Below are 22,419 nucleotides of genomic sequence, written 5' to 3'. Positions count from 1 at the left end.
AAGAGATATGAGCAGAGGGGTTGCTTTTAGAGGGGCAAATCCGGGAGAGGAAAGGAGTAGGGGAGGCTAAGGGAAAGAGAGGAGGTTTTCTGGAGGGCAAAAGAGACAGCATTGGGGGTGGTAGCAGAGGGATTTGGAGAGAGTATTGGTTTAACTGGAGTAGGAAGCTAGAGGCAGAGGGGGGTTTTCCTTGTGGCTAGCTGAGGGGGATCAAGCTTTTCGAGGGCGTTTCGGGAAGCATTGTATCTTGGCTGGGTGAGGGGGAGAAGAGTGAGACTTTTCTGGACTTTTCTGGAGTGCTTTTTCTGGGGAACGAGAAGGCTATATTTGCTGAGGAAAGGAGTAGGAGAGGAAACAGCAAGGTTTGATCATCAATGGTGGGCAAAGTTCCCATCCCACAAAATATCTTGCTTCAATGCCCAACTGTTTTTGCCATGGGACTATTACCAAGAACTATAATGTTTCACCCTACCTGGTTAACAAATGTATGTGTAAATAAATCATAAAACTAACACATCAAAGTTTTAATATTAATAATTGAAATTTTAGTGTATAATTTGAGTTGTTGATGAGTTTTTAATTAGTATGATAATTATATCTTTTGTATATTACTCGTATTTTTTTTTTCCATATTTCTTTTGTACATTTAATAAGTGTTTAATAAATCAATTTAATAACTTAATTTAAGCCATTAAATAAATTAAATATATTTAGTAAATATAATTTAAGTAACAAATAAAAATAATTAATTTATTTTTAAGTTCACATCTTTATTTTATCTTTTTATCTTTATTTATCATAATTACGCTCATCATCTCTTTAATTATTATACAACCTTTATTGTTATTCAATTTTTTTTACCCTAATTATAATTTATGAGAATAAATATATTAATTTAATTATTTAAAAATATTAAATTAATTTTATCAAATAATCTTAATACTTAAAGTAATATTTAAATAATAAATTTTAAATTAATAACTTAACTATAATATAATTTAAAATCAAGTAATTAAGTAATAAGCATTAAATTTTATCAAACACTTATAGTTGAATTATTAATTTTTTGAAAAATTTAAGAAATAATCATTTATGGAGAGATTGTGAAAGAATTACTTATGATTTTCCGGATTTTTAAGCATGATTTAGAAAAAATTGTCAAATCCGTCATTTTTATTACCAGAAAGTGGGTGTAATCTCTCTCAAAATTAGTGTCACAAGTGCTCTTGATGTATCAAACTGGCCCATTTGGTCAAAAATATCTCTGGTTATTTGGCAATGTAACAGTACCTGTAGATGGATGGGAAACGGACAAGCCAATTTTCTCTCATTTTGAACATGCTTTTGAATACAAGATAAGAAGACGAACAAAACCAACCTCTCCATCTCTGCTATAACTTTCACCAACACTTGGTTGAGCAGGCTGCAGAGAGAGTAGAGAGAGCAGGGAACAGAGACAAACAGCCATGGCAGCTTCACCATTCTCTGCAACCTCCACTCAAACTAGTCCATTTTCACATTCCAATTCCTTCTCAAGCTTCTTAGGCTTCAAATGCAGAAGCAGGCATTCATGGCCCTTCTTCATTAGGATCTCCAGTACCTGGCATTCCAGAAGGAGTTTGTCTATCATCAGGAATGTAGCTAGCAATCAGAAGCAGACTTTGAAGGATCCTCCCGCCCAAGAAGGTTGGTTTCTTGAATTTGGGTTTCGGGTTTTGGAGTTGCTTTTTGATTCTTGGATATATGGTTTTGAACTTCGAAATTTCATGATTTAAAATGATGTAGAAACTCAATAGAAAGGGTTTTGCTGGGAATGCCTGAGAAACTTGTTCTTATGGATATACTTTCACCAACTTCCCCAATTTGGAGTTTCCTTACTTATGGGGCTCTGGTTGGCTTCTCCACTTGAACCGTATCTAGGGCGGTGTCCATGAACTATGAACTACTCAATATTAAACATACGCTATATGCTATATGGATTGTTTTGCTAGCATCACAAACATGGGACAAATCGAAAATTTTCTATGTTAAGCATATTTCTAGGGTATCTAAAAACTACTTTTTTGTACCATATTAAAAAATGTAATTCAATCACAAATCATCATATCATTAAAAAAAAAAAAAAAAAACTTCTTAGAATATTATTTATTCGTACACCTATTGAAAAGTTTAGAGTTAAAATTCGACATCATACAATGTCCATGCAATTTCAAAATTATAATATTTTCCTTATAATAATTATAATTGATAAATGAAAGAACAAAAACTCTTAGTTTTGTACTTATTAAATAATTTTTAAAAAATTATTAATATAATTTTGAATGGAAAAAATTTCGATTTAAGGTGATTTGGCCATATAAACATCAAATTGATGGAGGTATTTTATTTTATTTTTTTTAAGAAATTAAAAACACAATTTATAGTGTGTGGACCCCGTATTTCGGCTCATGTGTTTCCCACTCGATAGCGAGCTCGATTTTTGTGAGGTGCCTTTTGGGATTGCAGGTAGCCACTTCCACCCATTTTCTCCTTCAAGCCCAAGAATTATGATTTGAGGTCAATGATTTTTTAAAAACTAGTAGTAGTTTTCCACGACATTCAATGTATTTTTCCGCTTTTTTATTAAACAAATTATTACTAAACTATAAATTTTTTAAATTCTAACAAAATTCAATATTTTCAATCTTAAGAACTTTAAATCTAAACATGAAATAAACATTATTATTAAGGAAAAAAAACTCTTGATTAAAGCTACTTAAGTTCATTTATGAACTTACCAACCTACCTTGTACAACTACTATTGCATTTATATTAAAGAGCTTTGAAAATCTTTGAATACATCAGTTTATTAACTTGTTAATCCTTTATTAGTAAAAATTTTGATGTCTCGGAATTCTCATGCACCTATAACTCCGTTGAACACGTCATCTTAAGAAATTCAAAGGAGGCAGCACCCGAGGGAGTCGAACGCGGCAAATTTATAACTAAAATTATACCGTTCGATGACGTGGCACATAAAACCGTTATGCCACGTCATCAGTCCTTAGTCATCATCACTCCACATCGTTGTTAGCTCCAGTTCTTCTCAACTGCTCTCGCTCGCTGCCCCTTCGCGGAAACTCCCACATTTTCCGGCCATGGCGATTCGCCGTCTCCTTGACTTCTCTGGCCGCCGATCTCACAGCCCTGCGGTCCCTACTGCCACGTCATCACCACCACCCCCGCCTCCATCCTCCTCCTCCTCCTCCTCCTCGACTACCATGATATACCACCGCGTCGCGGATACTGTCAAGTCCAAGCTCAAACACCTCGAGACGCCGGATTCACGCTTCCTCCGCTACACCTCCCCGCACCCTATCCTCGCCGACCACAGCGCCATCCTCTCCTCTCCTGAGACCCTAGTCACCACCCTCCCTAATGGCCTCCGAGTCGCCTCAGAATCACGCCTCCCAGGCCGCGCCGCGGCTGTTGGTGTCTGGATCGACTCCGGGAGTCGCTTCGAGAGTGACGCCACCAACGGCGTGGCTCATTTTCTGGAACGCATGGTGTGCAAGGGCACGGAAAAGAGGCCGGCTAGGGTTTTGGTGGAGGAAATTGGGAGCATGGGCGGGCACTTGAGTGCCTGCACATCGAGGGAGCACACGGCGTCATGGACGAAAATGTTCCCAAGGCGCTGGATTTTCTTTCCGATGTGTTGCAGCATTCGTGTTTCCGTGAGGATCAGATGGAGCGCGAGCGCGAGCGCGATCTAATTCTTCAACAAATTAAAGAGGTGCGTGAAAATATGTTTATGAAGGAATATTGAATTATGGTGGCTTTGATTCCAATATTTTTTTATCTGAGGGGTTTGGTGAAAAAGAAATGGATTGAATTACATTGTTAATGTTTGTTCTTATTCTGTTCTATTAATTGAATTTGTTTCATTTGGTTCTTGACAGAGTATTAATCGATCCAATATCTTATTTTCTTTCTTGATGTTTCCTGATATTGTTTCTCCCTGGTGATCACTGTGTTCAGGCTTATTAAATATAAAGTAGTAAAATCTGTATTATTGAGTAAGCCATGGATACAGGAAAAATAGATTGTTTTCTGGTTTATTCTTTTAAATCTCCTATTTCTCTGGTATTCTTGACACTCAATAACAGTTAGCGATCAGTTGTTTTCGCATTGGATCATATGGGAACTGGTTTATGAAATCATCTAGTGCATACATTCTTATACCTGGAAGCATGTGAATCATAGGCTAACATGTCTTTTTCCACTGCCTTGAGCCATGTTCTGTCTTTGCTTTGATCTTTGTTGTCTTTTAGTGCCTTTAACATGAAGTTAATCATTTCAGGTGCATTATCTCCAGTGCACATGTCCAAACATTTTAGCTGACTTTCTCGTCACTCATCCTTAGCTGTTGTGAAGGCTCTTCCCTCCTTTGGTTAATAAATCTTACTTTTTGGGAAAAAAAACTAATTAAATATTCTATCAAGTATTCAATGCAGAAATTTGGTTACATTTAAGGATACACATCCTGTAATTGCCAACTCATGTTATATGTGTAATAACTTAAAAATGTTACACTTAGGCAGTTAGACATTATTTGCTAGTGGATTTGGAGATTGATGCATAAAGCTAGGAGGGTGAAGTGTAGTATAAGTGATTTTATTATAGGCCCCCCTAGTCACAGTAGGATGCTTCTAAAAGATATTGTATAGCTATCATGCTTTACCAATAACGATAGATACTCAACTTAAGCAAGTATGTTTAACAATGAGGAGGGGAAACATTACATTTCATGGTGGATGATTGTATTTTACTTCTATGCTTAAACCAGCTTTTCTGGAGCATCTTTCTGTAGCTACGAGTTAAAATTAACCCCTACTTTATTCTTTTCCACAGTAATCATGTTTGGAATTGAATGCACCATGAGAGAGTTTCTTGTAAGATCCTACTGATGATCAGGGTTCAAAAGATTTATCAATAACCAACATAAAACAATTTATATTGGTTCATGTATCGTAATTATATTTTTTTATTTATTTATCAGAAAGCAAACAATTTAAGTTTGGGCTCACCTTGAGATTAGACATTGTCTTGTTTCAATGATGACCATGAGCACATGGGTTGGAGCAGCAGATGGAGGTAGTGAGTAGGGTTTACTAGAGCACCCTCTAGCTCTGAAGCTATGAGTAAACAGATGAATTTTCCAATATGAGTATGTGTTTTCCCTCTTCATTAACCTCTATAATCTATTGTTAATACATGATATCTCTCAATGACTCTTGGACTAAAAGTAGTTTCTCTCCTCATGAAATAAAACTTCTAGAGTTCTAAAATACTTTAATTTAGAAGTGTACTTGCTAAAATATGTTTTGGCACAGCCTTTTCTAAAATAGATAACAAAGAAGTGTTAAAGGAAAAGACTAAGGGCCTAGAGAACAGGGATATATCTCCTTGAAACAAGTACAAACAATGTTAGAGAGTCGACTACAGCCAGAAAAAAAAAAAAAAAAACAAGGAATGCTGTCCTAAAATCAAAATCTAAATTCTATTGAAGGGTATAAAGTTGGTGAAACAGATTCCCTCACAAATTCTACATTGAGATTCATTTAGGCACTTTCCTTCTGAAGTACTCCTTTCAGTCAGTGTTTTTTTTGAGGAAGAAATTTTTTTATGCTTTATGAAGTTTGAATTTTCATCGCTGGATTAGCCTGTTTTTTATCATATTACTTACAGGAATTCGAGCATTTGGTGGCTGCATTTCGTGTTTAGGAAAGATATATCCTGGAATTTGTATTGGGAAACCCCCACCACCCCACCCCCCCCCCCCCCCCCCCCCCCCCTCACTAACATTTACTTGCAGTACTGAAGTGTAGCTTATTTGTTGATGGCAATACTGCCTTCTTCCAAATGATGGAAAATGGCTTCATTCTTAAGGATCAGGGTGAACAAGTGTATTTCCCTGCCGGTTTTTCAGCTAGACAAACAGAACTGAAGTGTCAGAAGATTTTTCTATATTTGAATAATGGATCATTTTATGATCCTATGCTCTTTTCCCTTACATATGAATTAGTTTGCTTCTATCATTTGCTGTTGCTTCTTTGCTTCCTTCTTCAGATGGAGAGGTTCTTCTCTAATGATCCATAGAGCTTAGGCAAAAAGAGAGAAGAAATATGGGGCTGAGTCTCTGGTGCTTTCTTTTGGTCCATTTGGAAGCAGAGAAATTTCGTAGTATTTGAGATCAGAGTTTCTTCCAAGGTGTCAGAGGTGGTTAATTGGATTTTTTTTTTTTTCCTTTTTAGTTTTCTATCCTCTGTGGTTAGAGATTTAGTGGATGTATTCTCTTTATTTCCCCCCAGGATCCGAGGCAGGGTTTTTCTGCCACACTTTATGTGTCTTGATCACCTTTGTTTTTTGTTAATAAAATTACGTATGGCTCATTTGGGTTGACTTTCATTAAATTTAAAATTAGTCACTAACACAAACAGACGTCTCCTCTCCAGAGGTTCCATTTGGTTGTGAAGGGTGTGCTGGAAAGTTGAAAAGAATATTTTCCTGTTATTTGACAGCATCCTTTTACAAGCTAGATATTTGGTAAAATTTTTATTAGAATTTCATATTTACCTCTTGTAAATCTTTGTTGTAGGCAGAGGGGCCCAGTAAGGAAATTATCTTTGACCATTTGCATGCAACTGCATTCCAGTACACACCTTTAGGTAGAACTGTGCTGTGCTGGTCACAGAATCTCATATTAAAGACTATATTTCAGCTCACTGTGCTGCTCACAGAATGGTATTCAACTGGATCCTTTAAGATGTTTCTGATTCATATGAACCATGTTCTGGATAGTGAGTACATTGCTGCATGCATTGGAGATTGAAACATGGGTTTTCCTTCTGGATACTTGTTTCAGGTAATTTCTGCTGCTGGAGCTGTTAAGCATGAGGATATTGTTGAGCACGTGAAGAAGACATTTACAAAGCTATCAGCTAATCCTTCTGTGACTAGTCAGTTGGTTGCAGAGAAGCCAGCTGTTTTCACCGGATCTGAGGTTTGTGCATGATATTTGAATGGCTTCACTTTGATTAACATGAAATATGCCTTCCTGCTACAAAGATTTCAGATCTTTTGAGTGATTTTTCTATTAAATATCAGGTTCGGATAATTGACGATGATCTTCCTCTAGCACAATTTGCAGTTGCATTCAAAGGAGCTTCATGAACAGATCCAGATTCCATCGCTTTGATGGTCATCAAATTGACGCTGGGCTCATGGAACAAAAATGCAGGAGGGGGAAAGCACATGGGGTAGCCTTTTGTTTTGAACTTTTTAAGTTCATGTTTGTAACTTGGCAGCCTTTGGCTCTATGACTAATCACTGAGTTGTCCACCATTTTTTCCTTGAATGGACAGGAAAGATGGTGTAGTATTATGTCATTTTAACAGAAAAAAAAAGGAAAAAAAAAATTACCCACCAGCATTTAAATAGGCAGTTTGAAGTCAAAGTAGTTTTCCATTTAAATATGCTAAATGATCTTGCAAGAGCTGCTGGGTAAATTTTGAAGTCCCCCACCTGCAGCTAATTTGTATTCTAATTGTGTTAACCAATTTCCATTCTAATTGGGCTAGTTTTGTTCATGCTGAACAGTTCACAGCTTGTACACAGGGTTGCCATTAATGAAATAGCTTAATGCATGACGGCTTTTAACACTAACTATAAAGACACAGGCTTGTTTGGTGTTTATGCTGTAGCCAAGGTGAGGTCACCCCAGGGCATGCTGGTTAGCCTAATTTAAAGGCATTTTACTGGATTTGATGTAGCATTTATAATACTTTATGCTGATTTTCTTTTCCACTGAGGCTTATTTGGTAGTGGAAATAGAAGCGGGTTTTTGAATTCTCATTTTTGAAAATGAAAGTAAAGAATATGTTCGTTTTTGGATTGTTTTCTATTATTAAAGTGCTTGCTTTCAGAACACAAGAAGACATTTTTGAAAATGGTCTTTGAAAACTTGCTTTCAACATGTTTTCTGTGTCACTGCCATTTCTGCTTCCAAACCTGTTCCCATTTCTGCTTCCAAACAGACTCAAAATGTTTTCTTGCATTGTTAGATTAATTACTATGAGAATGAACTTGGGGAAGGGCAGGAAGAATGTGTGAATGTTTCTCTTCTGATAGAATGTAAAATAGTCTAGTTGCTAAATGATGTGTTGATTTACAGCTGAAATCTTCTCTGCTTCTTCATATTAATGGACTCAGCCATGTTGTTGAAGACATTGGTCGTCAGGTGCGTTCTCCTTACTGAATTGAATTAATATTTCTCAGAGAAAGAGGCAACAAACAAGAAATTAGATTCCGTCGTGGATACGAGGGCCGCTTCTGTTTATATACATTTTCTTAATGATCGAACCAGGTTATCATGTCATGATTGAAACCTTCCCATCATGCAATTTAACTCAGCTGACAAACCTTATTGCTACTGTTTTGGATTGGGAACTTATTTTATTTTTTGTTTCAACTTGGCCCTACTTGGCACCATTTCTTCCATTAAATTATAGTTCATGATTTCTTGCAACATCAGGCTGGTTTCTTTTTGCCTTACTTGTTGTAGGAATACTGACATTTGGGATTCTATTTTAAATTTAGGCTGGAATACTTTGATGATCAGATGTTATTTGAAAAAAATTTCAGGAATGATTTAGAGAAAACCAAAGATGAATTGGCGAGTATAAAAAAAAAAAATTGCATATCAGAAAGTATGAAAATGTGTTGTCATTCCAAAATTATCTCAAATACTTTGGGTATTTCAAAATCATTTCAGGAATTTTTTTTCCAAGGGAAGAATTATTGAAATATACATGATAATTTTGGAGTCTGTTCATTTTAATGGGAAAATAGGATTGGTTTGGATAATTTGGGTATAATTTGAGAATTTTGTTTCTATGAATGACAGCCACATCACCAAGAAAATTGTATGTCTTTCTTTACCAAATCTAGAAAATAATAAATCAACTCAAAGAGGGATCATGAAGGTTTCCCATGTTGTGCTTCCACTGTGTCCCAGTCATATCTTAAGGGTGAATTGTCTTGATTCTATCAGATCATCTAAACTTGTTGAGTCTTGATAATCTTTGCTACACTACACTAGCTCATTTAGATGAGACCCATTAGATTATGGATCTTGATCCTCTTTAAATCTTTTATGTGTTTGAAAAGTGCTTATAGACATCTTAAGTATTTTTATGTGAGACTATCTTTAATTGATTTGTCACCTTTTCTATAATATGTCATTGCTCTATGGCCTTCATATCATTTCATTGACATTTCAGGAGAGATGACTAGATTATTGGCTGGGCTGAAATTGAAATGCAAAATATTAGATGCAAGAGGATGTGTACAAATATGCAAAAATCACTACTAATTTTTCTTTCCACACTTTTATTATCACCTAGACTATAGTTAGACAAGCTAGTATGATACCATACCCACCTCTCACTCATCACTATCCCTACTCCTTTTGTGAAATATTTATGCCCCCTTCGCTCTTGTGAAATAAGATGACAGTTTGTCTGACTATATCTTCTAGTTTGTAACTACAAGGTTTAAAAAATAATAATAATTATAATAATATTTAAAAATTATAATCGTGCTATATAAGCAGACCCTTTAAGAGAGAAAAATAATCAAGGTGAATATATGGTGCTTGTGGGTAACCGGGAAATATTTCCATTCCAACTGATGAGATGAAATCCTTTGACTTCTAAGGTTGCTGGTATTAGAAATTTCTTGAAGAATGATGTTCAAGAAAATGAGTTGTAAACCAGTTATATGAGTGCCATGCAGATAAAGTTTTTGGTGCTTCTTTTGCCCATTGGAAGCTATTCGTCCTTCCAAACTCATCCTAAGATTTCAGTAGTTATGCTGCTGCATTGCTCGTTGCAATTGCAGCGCTCTGATCCATCTAGTGTTCCTTCTATGTGCTTAGAAACTTTCCAATGAGATATCTACTCTTTTGGTTTGTTGCAGGATATTGCAATTGCTGCCCTGGGACCCATCCAGGGTTTACTCGACTATAACTGGTTCAGGCGCAGGAGCTACTTGCTGCGTTACTAAGGCTGTTTCTTTTCTTTTCCTTCTTCAGGCTGGGACCATCATTTCATCAGGTCTGATTGCCCTGAGGGCTCTATTTAATTCTTTATTTTGTTCATGAGTTTTCGGTTTATTATTTTTTGACATTCCTCTATTGTATGACAACATATCCTTAGTTTCAGCACATGAATTTCTTTCAACAAAAAGTAACAACCCCTTTCACGATCTCTTCCCTCCCTTGCCTGGTTCTAATTTTCACAAAGATTCAGTGTGGTAACTCTTCCCAGGTTAATGGACTGAAGACTTTCAGATCTTTGTAGATTTGCTATAGAAAGAATAATACGATACCGAGGGATCAAAATTCTATTATCAAAATATATTAATGGCACTTAATTAGAATTTTATGTTATTTAACTTTTATTACCAGAATTATGGATTGAGAAAACCTCAAATTGCTCAAGTATTGAAAATTTGGAAATTTTTAGTTTTGACAATTAAATTGCAAGAGATTAATTTCAGATTAATCGTGATTTATGAATATTATTCCTTAATGGGTAAATTTCTCCTAATTATTTTATTTACTTGAACCATTATTCTTGCATTACAATATTGCAAGATTAATTTCGAAATGGAAAAAATGTAAAATATTTAGGTAATATTTGTTTTTTTTACTTAATTTTAAATAGAATTTTAATGCTTAATAATAATTAGGTTGTTTGTTTTTATAATATTTTATTTTTATTAAGTATTACAAAGTAAATAAAAATTAATATACTATTTTTTATTTAGAAAAAATCAAATATTTTATCTTTTTTTATTTAGCAAAAAGTTTATAACAAATCATGAAAAAATAGAAAAACATGTCACCTAAAATATAAAAATAAATTATTTTCACCAAAAATTTAAAAAAACAAACACCCTCTTAACTTTTTATAAATGCTAATTGGAAACCACTAAGAGATCCGGTTCGAACTTAAAAATTGGCCCAAGCCTATCCTGACAGGTTCAGGCCAACTATGGCCCAAAATTTTTCAATGGGCCTGGATTTGGCTTCAGGTCAACGGGCCAAATTTACATTCATAATTTTTGTAGGCTTTATTTTCTTGAAATTTCGAAAGGTACAAATGAGTTTTTAACATGTGGCGGCGTTTGACACATTAACCTCTGCCCTTGCAACTTCTTCCAAACAACATTTTTGTGCAGAAACCACCTGAAATGAACGCACTAAAAACAACACATTTTGTTACAAACGACACAACAGAAGCTGCAAATTTTTGCAGCTCCTCTACATTCAATTGGTGTTTGGTTTCAATACCTTCATTATTTTATTTTATGTTTTCTCAATTTTTAGGGAGAATTCAAGAAGTTCTTGAACCATTGAACAGAGTTCTTGGGGTATCTCTTGAGCTTGTCCTTATAATCCACAAAGAAGAGACCAAAACCTCGGAGTAAATCCAGCTCCCCACTCCCAATTATCTAACAGAGATCATACAAAATACCCTCTTACATTGCACCCGTCCTCTCTGCATCAACCAAAACCCAATGGTATTATTTTTTATACCTTCTAAAACTGATTTAAGGTGGGCAAAAAACCCACTAAATTGATCAACTACAAAGAATCAAACCAAATCCAACCAAATTGATTTAATCCCTTTTTTTTTTTTATTATTTGAAATTTATCAATTTGATGAAAATCATAAACTACAAATATCTTTGAGAACATTTTAAAATATAGCTCTCAAAAAACTATTTCAAAAACAAACCTTTTATTGAAAAAACAACCAGATATGCTTTCATATTTTTTGTTTTACAAAACCTGTTTTCGAGAATAATTACTGTGCAAAATCTATGTTTTTTCACTCTAAAGCTAACCCTAATTATCTGAAATATTTAAAGAATTTGAGCCAAGTCTAAATAATTTTTACTTTGTCAAACTCAAAAAGCAATTTTCTTAATTTTGAATTGTATTATATGTTATCACAAAATATGTTTCAACGAGAGATAGGCATATAAAAAAAAGTGTCCTTTTCTTGCTTTAAAAAGTTAGGGTCATTTTTAGATTGGATAATCATTTTTTTGAATTGTATTATATAATTTGTATTTAGTTATTTGGTGTAAAAGATAGTGCTCTTATATGATGAGTTTACTTACTTGATGGAAGCCAGCAAACTCCGGAGGTAGTCATTATGGTATTTGATCCTTTTGTCATCCTTCAAAGCATCTTTAATAGGAATCAATGGATTGTTTCCATCATCCATCCTGCAAAAACCATTTAAAGGAGTAAGATTTAGTTTGTGGGTTCTCTTTTTATTGAATATTAAAAAAAAAATCTACAAAATAAATTTTAAGAACAATTTTAAAAAATAATTTTTAATTATTTTAAGAAATAAATATTTATTTACAAAATAAAATATAAAAAACGGTCTTTTTATCTTTCCATAAAGATACAATGGAAAAGTTTTCCTAGTGTTCTTCATTTTTTTTGAATCGTTATTCAAAAAAAATTATAAGACAGTATTTTCTAAGGTAAAAAACAAATTTTGGTTTCAAAATAGAAAACTATTTTTAATAACAGTTGTTAAATAGGCATGGCTTGTGTTTTAAGAAGAAAAAACTTGAAAATGGAATGACTCCCAGTTCTTCCCAACACTCACCATTTTCAGTGATAATGACAGGAGGATTCCCGTACTTTTGCTTGATGTAATTCATTAAGCTTCTCATCCCACGAGGTACTATATACAACCAGATGGAATTTGCCTGCAGCCCAACAAAATCACTTACTTTAGAAGACTTAAACCAACTGATAGAGCCAAGGACTTGGACAGCAGATGCCAAACCCATCTCTCTTTAGCTATGATTGATCAGAAAATTCATTAGCCCTAACCCCATTCACCAGAAAATGAAACAGTCTATCTCAGTTTTCTGCATTACATGCCCTGTCTCCTATAGGTTGTCCATCTTTGCTGAAAGCTGAAAACAGAAACAGAAACAGAAAGAGTACACCTAGTTAGCAGCAATCAGTATCACAAAATAACTGAGTCAGGATCAAAACTCACGAAGGGTAATGGCCCCACTGTCTGCCGGGGAATCGTTGAGTAGAAACCCAATCGAGTTGGTTGCATTGTTTTCTGCATAAAATGTTGTGTAGTGGTTTATGCCAACAAAATCCAAAGACCCTTTAAGGAGAGCAGACTCATGTCTGGTAAAGTTTGGCAACCGGCTCCCTAGTAAATAATGGAAAGTATTGTAAAGAGTCTCAGGGCTGTGAACAAGATGGAAGATGAACTGGTCCTTAATAGCCCAGCTGAAAATCCTGAGCTCTTTGAGTTGCTTCAATGTCCTCTGTAGAGTTCGTCTTCGGCTCGAACCAGATAACATTAAACGCCACACCAAGTGATCCCTTCTCCTTAGCCTGCATAGCAAAAAATTTGACTGAATTCGTCCGTCTTCAAACCAAATGAGAAAACCCATCATCCCTATACCTTGTACTTTTTTCGGTATATATCTGCCACAGTTGCATGAGAGAGGAGGACATGGTGTGCAACTATGTAAGGCTCAGTTGCAGAGTTTCCAGCCCTGCAGAAGAGGCGGAGGAGGATGGAACACTGGCCTGGTGCGTGCAGCCCTACATCATAGCCTTGGACTGTGAAGGTGTGTGGTTCATTGAATGTGATCCAGTTCTTCACCCTGTCACCAAACTGCTGAAACCATGTCTCAGCGTAGAGGGCAAAGTCCTTTCTGTGAAAATGGCTCGAGTCGGTACAGAGAATTTTCCAAAATGGAAGAAAACACAATTCTGAGTTTTGGAAAATTGGTTACATGATCTGGGGGTCCAGCCATCCAGTGTATTTGTCTTGCAAAGCTTGAGGGAGGTCCCAATGGTACAGTGTCACATATGGTTCAATCCCTGCATTAATGTGTTTATGAAATGTAATGAAAAACCCTTGATTTTTTTTTTCCATATAATCCTGATGAACCTACCTTTTGCTATTAAGGCATTGATGAGCCTATTGTAATGGTCGACTCCTGCCTGATTTATTTTCCCGGTTCCATCTGCAGATAAGACCCCAATTAGCATGCACACAATGCATAATTGAAATCATCCACTTCTTTCCATGTAGATATCGTTTGCTACAAGTCTAATGAGTTGTATACAGATAAAAGAGTACCCGCAACATATATCATACTTAATTGTGTTCAACAGGACCTATCTAGTTCTATAGACTTCTTCCTTAACCGAACCAGGAAGAAATATGAGTTGCATGAATCAGCACCAAAGAAACTTACCAGGGAAAATCCGGGACCAGGATATGGAAAATCTGTAGGCATCCATTCCCATGTTCTTCATGAGTTGTACATCATCCTGGAAGTACACAAAAGATGAAGAAATGATACTGCAAAAGGCTGTGTGATACATTAAATTTTGACTGTAAAAGTTAGAAAATATTTATAGTAAGGTCAGATAATGTCAACTGGATGTCTTGGTAAAAGAAAACCGAATTGGAATGGGTATGAATGGGCTTACAGGGTATAGGTGGTAATGGTCCACAGCTACATGTCACAGGATGCTTCAAATGACCCTCCCCATGGGCTTATATAGGAGGAGGGAAGCTTCTGGAGACTCCTGGAGCCATCTACACTAAGCCATTGGTGGGAAGAGTGTGGAAGGTTCTAGAAATGCCTAGAGATGTCCACACATCTCTACACTATGGTGGAAGGCATGAGAGGAGTCCAGGACTTTCTAGAGAATTCTAGAGATTTCTTGTACATAAGGATGTACATGGATTAGTATAGGGAGTTCTAGAATATTCTTGATTTGTAAGGAACCCTCCAAGGTTCTAGAGAGTTCCCTTGGTGCCTATAAATAGGTGAGGGCCTCATTTGGCCAAGGCACCACCCAAATCACTTCCTAACCAAGCAAGTGAGCATCAAAACACTTGTAAAGGCTTTCTTGTGTCAATAAGAGCTTCCATTCTTTAAGGAGTGCCTACAAGCTTCTTAAGCTTTCGAGTCGCGAGTGTCTTAGCCTAGCAAGCTAAGCATTGGGAGCAAGGCTGACTTAGCAAGGTCAAGTGTCTTGGCTTGTCTAAGTGCCGCACGAGCTTAGTGAACGACTAAGTCCGTGACATACATCTGCATTACTGAAGTCGAGTATCTTGCCTGCACCACAATTTAAGTCATTTGCATATTTTATTGGGCTCTAATTGGCTCCCGGCCCAACTTTGATATGGTGGTAACCGCACTAGTCAGCCCATTTTCAACTTACGTTCCATAAATAATTAAGGCACAGTTTGGATTAGTTTTTCAAAAGAGTCATTTTAAATAAATAAAAAAATTAATAAGATCGCTTTTCATTGTTTTAGAATCCATTTGATAGTGGTTTTAAGAGACCAAGAAGTATTTTATAATATTTATAAATTAAAATTAGAAGTTTGACAATGTTTTAAAATTTTAAAAAATAATTTTAATTAAATCTTCCAAAAACCATTTTCATTCCGTAACATATTATCGATATATATATATATATAAACTCTAACTAATTACTAATAAAAGGATTTATGATAAAAAAGCAACATCGTCATGGTGAAATTAAACTTTAAAGCCATACCTCAACCTTTCTAAAATTAAAACGATTATCCCAAACTAAGTCTTAACTTTGACAAAAAAATAAAAAATAAAATAAAATTATATATATATAAAAATATTTTAAAATTTATTTCCTTTTTCTTAGGATTTAAAAAACAAAGGTATATGTGGCCCTCGCATTTTCGCATGATGCGCTCCCACTCGATGGTGCGACTCACTTTTTATTTATAGTGAAAATTTTGATTTTTTTGTAGAAAAATACTTTGAATCATCATTTATTTTATTTTATTTTTAAAGGGAAAACAAAATAAGAAAGAAAACCCTATGTGACTCTTCATTTAGAAAAAACATATCTGCAAAAACCGAGTCTGGGTCCAAAAGTCAAGTTACCTATTGGGAAGATACAGTGGTGAATCGTAACACTCCTCTGAGCCTGTATACATATGGTTTCTACTAAACTAATTGAGAGAATTGTGACAATTAATTAATTAATTATAGATACCAAGAAAAATAATCAATGTATAAGTCATGGTGAAAATTAATATAAACAAAAATAATGATGAAATCTAATTACAATAATATACAAAATAAATGACGAGGAATTATGCAAAATGATTTATTGAACTAAAAAAAAATTTAAAAAATAGTTTTCAAGAAATTTCAAAGGATTTTGTAAAGAATGATTTTGAATTAGTGATTTTAATTTATTTATTTACAAAAAAGAAGTTTCAATTTATTTTCAATTAATGATTTGATTTGATTTGATTTGTATTTGATTTTCAAAAACAAAGTTATCTGTACTTATTGTATCAAAAAAATTTATTACAAAATTTTAATTTGGCAACAAAATTATTTTACTTGTTTTTACAAAAAAAAATGAATGAATTTTTACAATTTTATTTTTAAAAAAATATTTCAATTCAATTTTAGATTTTTTTTTTTTTAAAGGAACTTCAAAATTTTATACTTGGTTCAAATAAATAATTGTACGTTTTCACTGTTTTATTTAAAAGGAAAGAATTTTAATTGATTTTTACCATAAAAAAAATGTCAATTCAATTTTACTTAAAAGTGTCCATTTACAATTTTATTTATGAATAATAATAATAATAAAGTTTTTGGCAAATTTGATTTAAAAGATATGATTTTTCAAAATTTTAGTTTAGATAAGGGTATTTGTTTAACTTTTATTAAGAAAAGAAAAGAATAAAGATTTTTTTATATATATATATAAGTTTATCTAAAAATAAAATTTAATTTATCTTTTATTTCGAAATAAAGACCTTTTTCACAATTTTATTTACAAAAGAATTCCTTTCAAAACAAATTTTAATAGTTTTTTAATATTTTTTTAAAAAAAATTATTGACAAAAACCAACTTCTATAGAGGTGACAGAGACTCTTGGAGTGAGTTTATGGAAAGATATTAGGAAGAGATGAGAAAAATTTAATCTCGGAACGACTATTTATGTAAAAATGATATGATAACCAAATTCTGATTGGACAAACAAGTGGAGAAGTGTCCTTCAAAAAAAAGCTTTCCTCTTACTTTTCAAGTTTGCCTCTGCCAAAGATACTACAGTGGTACATCTACAGGATGAGGGAGAGGGTGGAACAATGGCAGAGCCATAAATGTAAGAGGGAGGAGATAGAGTAGAGCAAATTTATTTTAAGGGTTTTTTTTTTTTTAATCAAGATTTAAATTTGATTTGGTGGTTAGGGTTTTTTTGCATTCTTACCTTTAACCTAGTGTTAGAACAAAAATCCCATATCCTATACATGTCACGAATTTTATTTATTTTTTTTAAGTGTGATTTTTAGTTTTAAGTTTAAAGAAACATTTTGTGGAGAAGTAAGATGGAAAATACTTTCAATGAGTTGCATTCAAAGCTTCAAGCATAAGGAATTAGAGTTGTTTGATAATATTTTTATCAAAAGCATTTTTACTTTAATGTTTTTTTTAAAAGAGTTTTTAGAAAAATCATCTATGAAACATTTATAAAAAAAAAAAAAAAAGTACTATAAGCAATTCTTTAATTTTTTAAAAATGATTTTTGAATTTTGTGAAATATCTTATTTTTTTTAGAAAAACATTTTTTTATATTAAAAGTACTTTTTAAAAGCATTCTGAAACATCTTTTGATTACGAAGAATATATATATATACTCTTGAAACTGAACCAAACTTTATTAGGAAAAGTTGTAAAATTTTCTAAAAGTCATCTTTAAGCTAAAGGGGTGTTTTAAGATTTAGAGATTTTTTTTTCAAAAACAATTCTTAAAGATATAAAAAAACAAATTATTTTTTAAACAAACTCTACAAATTCTACTTGCAGTGAAAATTTGTCAATTATAGTTTTTAAGTTAAAAAACTGTTTAATTTATCTTTTTGAAAGAATATAAAACTATTTTCAAACGTGACCGGTATTCCTTGCAAATTGATGTTTGACTTGAGAGATCTTTAGATAAACCCATCATGCAATGAAGATTAGGAATGACAATTTCGCGGGTTTTTCGGGTCATCCGCCCCGCCCGGATTATAACGGGTATGGGAGCACAGCAATCGGGGATGGGACGGGTTCAGGTTTTTTTAAAAAACCCGAATCGGGTTCGGGCCGAGATCTGGTTTAGTAACAATATACCCCGCCCCGCCCCGAATATGGAATTACAATTTTACCCCCACATATAAATATTTACTTCCTATCCTTTCTGGTCTTCCTCTCCCGTTTTAGGTTTTTTTCTCTCGTTTTAGGGTTCTTGTCCCTGGGGTTGTTGATGAGAACACAAGCGATGATGGAGGCGGAGCTGTCTCGAATCACCTGAGACGACCTCATCATACTAGATTGCCTTGACCCCTTTCTGTACCAGTCTCCAATGTGAAGAAATGGCTTCCGCAAATCCCTCCCATCCTCGTTCTCGTCCCTGAAACTCATCCCTAATATGCAATCAACAACTCAAGTGTTCGTCAAAATGCTAAAAGATGGTGTGTTTGGGACAGTTGCAGTACTCAATGCAGAAATCATCCGAAACTGCCATTTTCTCTATGGGAATCGTTTTAGGTATTTTTTTTTTTTGAATGTTGATTTTTTGGTTTGGGGTTTTTTTTGTAGTTTTTGGGCAAACGATGAGAGATTTGAATGTTGATTTGTTTGGTTTGGGGTGTTTTTTTGTCAATTTCTGGGCAAAAGATGAGAAATTTGTTGGTGATATTTGGGATTGTCCAGATTTGTAATCTGATAGCAACAAGGTGGTTTTTTTGCTAATTTATTTTCCTCGTTTCAGCAGTCTGTAACTCATTTCTTTTCACCTGTTTTTGGGCAACTCGGGTTGGAACGGTCGGGGATGGGATTTTGATTATTATTTCAAAACGGGGATGAGATTACATACCCCGCCCCGCCCCGGGTTTGGGACGGGGATGGGATTTATTTTGAATAAACGGGACGGGGTTGGGATGAGGGCGACCCGTTCCGAACCCGCCCCGTTGCCATTCCTAATGAAGATGAAAGCGTTTTTTAAGTTAAAAAACTGTTATCTTTGTAAAGAATATAAAACTATTTTCAAACATAACCAATATTCCTTGCAAATTATCTTCATATAGACCCATCATGCTAATTTTAGATCAATATGGAATTGCATGCTGAGCATATTGCTTGGAAAGCTAAAAATAAAAAATAAAAAAAAACACTAAACATACTCAACTGCACCATACATAGTTTCCTAGGGAAATGCAGCAGTCCTAGTAAAGAAATAGCAATCCAACAGTACGTTTTGGGTAACCTAGAAGAAGGAAATGATGAATTCAGGTTGCTCTACAGACCTGATTCTTCCTCATAGATGTATAATGATCAAGAAAGATCTTCCAACTGGCCCTGGTTATATGAATGAATATACGGAATATGTTGAACCAAACGGCGAAATTGACCATCGTTTTTCTTCAGCTGGGCCACCAATTTCTCAGGCATATCGCAGAGGTGCAGCTCATTGAGATGATGGAGCCCGTCAATGCCTACGGGGACATGTTCCAGCTCATTGCATTGCCTTATGATCAGCTTTTGTAGGCAAGGCAATGTGCCATCTTCCAGTATGATAAACCTCAGTTGTTTCAATTGCTCAAGGTCTAATATCTTAAGCTTTTGAAATTTTCCCGAGTTGAAGTCCAACTGGGTTCCAGTGTATGCATCAAGCAACTGCAACTCTGTCAGATTTGGGAGGTTTTGAAGAGCTGCAATCGGGTTTTCTGTGAGTGAAGACCATTTTAGGCGTATTCTCTCCAGGTCATGTAGAGAAGATACCCACCGTGGGAACCTTTCCAACGGCCCTCTGAGGTACAAGCGTTGAAAAAGGGGCGGTGGATTGGTCATTGCTTCAAGCTCCAAAAGCTCCTCCTTATTAAGGGAGGTTACATTCAAGGAGTGGAGATTTGGCATCTTTTCAATTGAGAGGTTGGCATCTTTTCAATTGAGAGGCACAAGCTTGCCCCATGTTCTTCTGCTAGTTCTACAATGCCCAGCTTTCTCAACTGCGTAAGATTGTCGAGCCCTTGTATCATTCTGTGCTGCCCACTCGCCTTTACAAATGATAGCTTTTGTAGGTTCTTCAATGCGTCGATCCCCTTTGGTGCCTTGAACCTCTGAACAATATCAAAAGGTGCACTTTCCATATTGTAGCAATAAACCAGCAGGAAAATAGGGCCTTTGGATTCTGGAGGGCAACTTCAGAAAAGAGCTTCTTGATGCCCAAGTGAGAGAAGTGGGTGGTACTTTTGATTTTTATATTTAGTAGAGATAAATCATGAGAACAATTTTCCTTTCTTTATATAAATAATTGTTAATTATCCATCTTTATTTTGATTAAATCACTACCGGTGTTTGAAATATCGATTATTTACTTTTATAGGGATTTGAACCTTGACTTAGTTTACCATTACGATGCTTTTGATAATATATATTCAATTTAAATTTGTTAAGCTTCATCATTAAAAAAACTTAATTCTAATTATTTTATTTTAAATTATATTTAATTGATTAATAAAAATATAAAATTAATATTATAATTTTTTAATAAGTCTTTTTTATATTATTTATATGATAATTAAATATAAAAAATATAAATATTAAAAAAATCATAATCTATCTCATTAATTCTATTCTAAAAAATTACTATGACTTCACTTTTAAATTTTTTATATTTATCCTTTTAATTTAAATGTTTTTATTTTAAAATATTAAAAATATAAATTTATTTAAAAAAAACTAAAATATAAATGATAATGATAATAATAAAGTTTTAATATTTTATAAATTAAAATTAATTTGATAAGATAAATAATAAATTGTAAATACCTTTTTTATATAACCCTAATTTCAAAGATAGTGAAAGTCTTTTTCACTGTTCCGTGTACGTGAACACGTTAAATCTATATGTTTTTTTTTTTTCGTTTTCATTTTTTGTTATTTTTACTAGGAATCATGAAAATCAACAATTATCATATCCACCTTGTCTGTTTATTTATTTATTTTTTAATTTTTTTACTTTTAAATTGTATTAAAAATAAATATAGTTTACAAATAAATAAATATTATAAATATTTATAATTTATTTTTATAAAAAATAATATTTTATATATGTTAAAAAAAGTAAAAAATGAATTAAAATCATTTTTATTTAATATTAAATATAACCTTATAGAGGAAATATCGGCGATATTTCCATTAAAATCGCCATTTTTCTCGATATTTTCACGATATCGCTGCCACATCATCATTCTCATGTCCCTTTTGCCCCTAAAACTCTTAATTTTGGCCCTGGCCCAAAGTATAGGCCCAATATGCGGCTTGGGCCCAACGTCCTCTGAACACAAGTGAGACCTCCACCACTCCAATGTTTAAATACACCTTTTTGGTGTCATGAACAGATGTGGGATTGCAAGAATTAGAATTTTTGAAAGGCAAAGGTAAATCAAGAAGAATGGAACCAAGGATATTCGAACGACCCTCAGGCTCACGCTCGCCCACCAACACCAGCCAGGCAACCATGCTGTTGTTGATTAAATTTACATATTATTTATATAGATCGCCCACCAACACCTGCCGGACAACCATCTTTCAAGATTAATTTTATAATATATAGATATTATAAATTAATAAAAAAAATATTCTAAATGAATTAATTTTAGTTATTGTGACTTTTATATAATAATTACATATAAAATAAATATATATATTTTGAATAAAATTATCAAAATTTTAAAATAAAAAATACTTATATAAATTATCATTATTTTTTTTGTCATTAAATACATCCAAATTAGATTAATATACATAAAGTATGTTTTCAAGTTATAAAAACTATTATTAAATATCACAACGGTATATATATCATCATTTATTTTATATTATTTAATATAATTGAATTTAATGGATCACAATTTTAATATTAAATATATTTTAAAATTAAACATATTATAATCAAATATCATAATATTATTATAAAATAATATTTGATACAATTTAATAATAAATGTACACTTATAAAATTCATATTTTATTATTGATATATATGATTTTATTATCAAATATGATAAATCATATTATACAATTTTACACGCTTATAGTAAATGTAATTGTCTTTATTGGGGGCTTTACTTCATTGTTTTGTTGATTTATTTTGATAAATGTATTCTTGGAAGGCATATCATAGTGACTTCAGTACATTCCAATGTTATTCTAAGATGTAAATTATTTTGTGATTAGGA

At 33.5% G+C, this 22,419-nt stretch overlaps 2 pseudogenes; one reads left to right on the top strand and one right to left on the bottom strand.

The window, feature by feature from the left end:
* The first annotated feature begins 3,108 nt into the window (after window positions 1-3,108).
* Window positions 3,109-9,549, top strand: LOC117911055 (annotated as a pseudogene).
* Window positions 9,550-11,312: 1,763 nt separating this feature from the next.
* On the bottom strand, window positions 11,313-18,598 carry LOC117914388 (annotated as a pseudogene).
* Window positions 18,599-22,419: the final 3,821 nt, after the last annotated feature.

Source organism: Vitis riparia, chromosome 1 (assembly GCF_004353265.1).
Source record: "Vitis riparia cultivar Riparia Gloire de Montpellier isolate 1030 chromosome 1, EGFV_Vit.rip_1.0, whole genome shotgun sequence".
Lineage (NCBI taxonomy): Eukaryota > Viridiplantae > Streptophyta > Magnoliopsida > Vitales > Vitaceae > Vitis > Vitis riparia.
The sequence above is the reverse complement of the archived record's forward strand: the minus strand, read 5'-3'. Positions and strand labels throughout refer to the sequence as shown.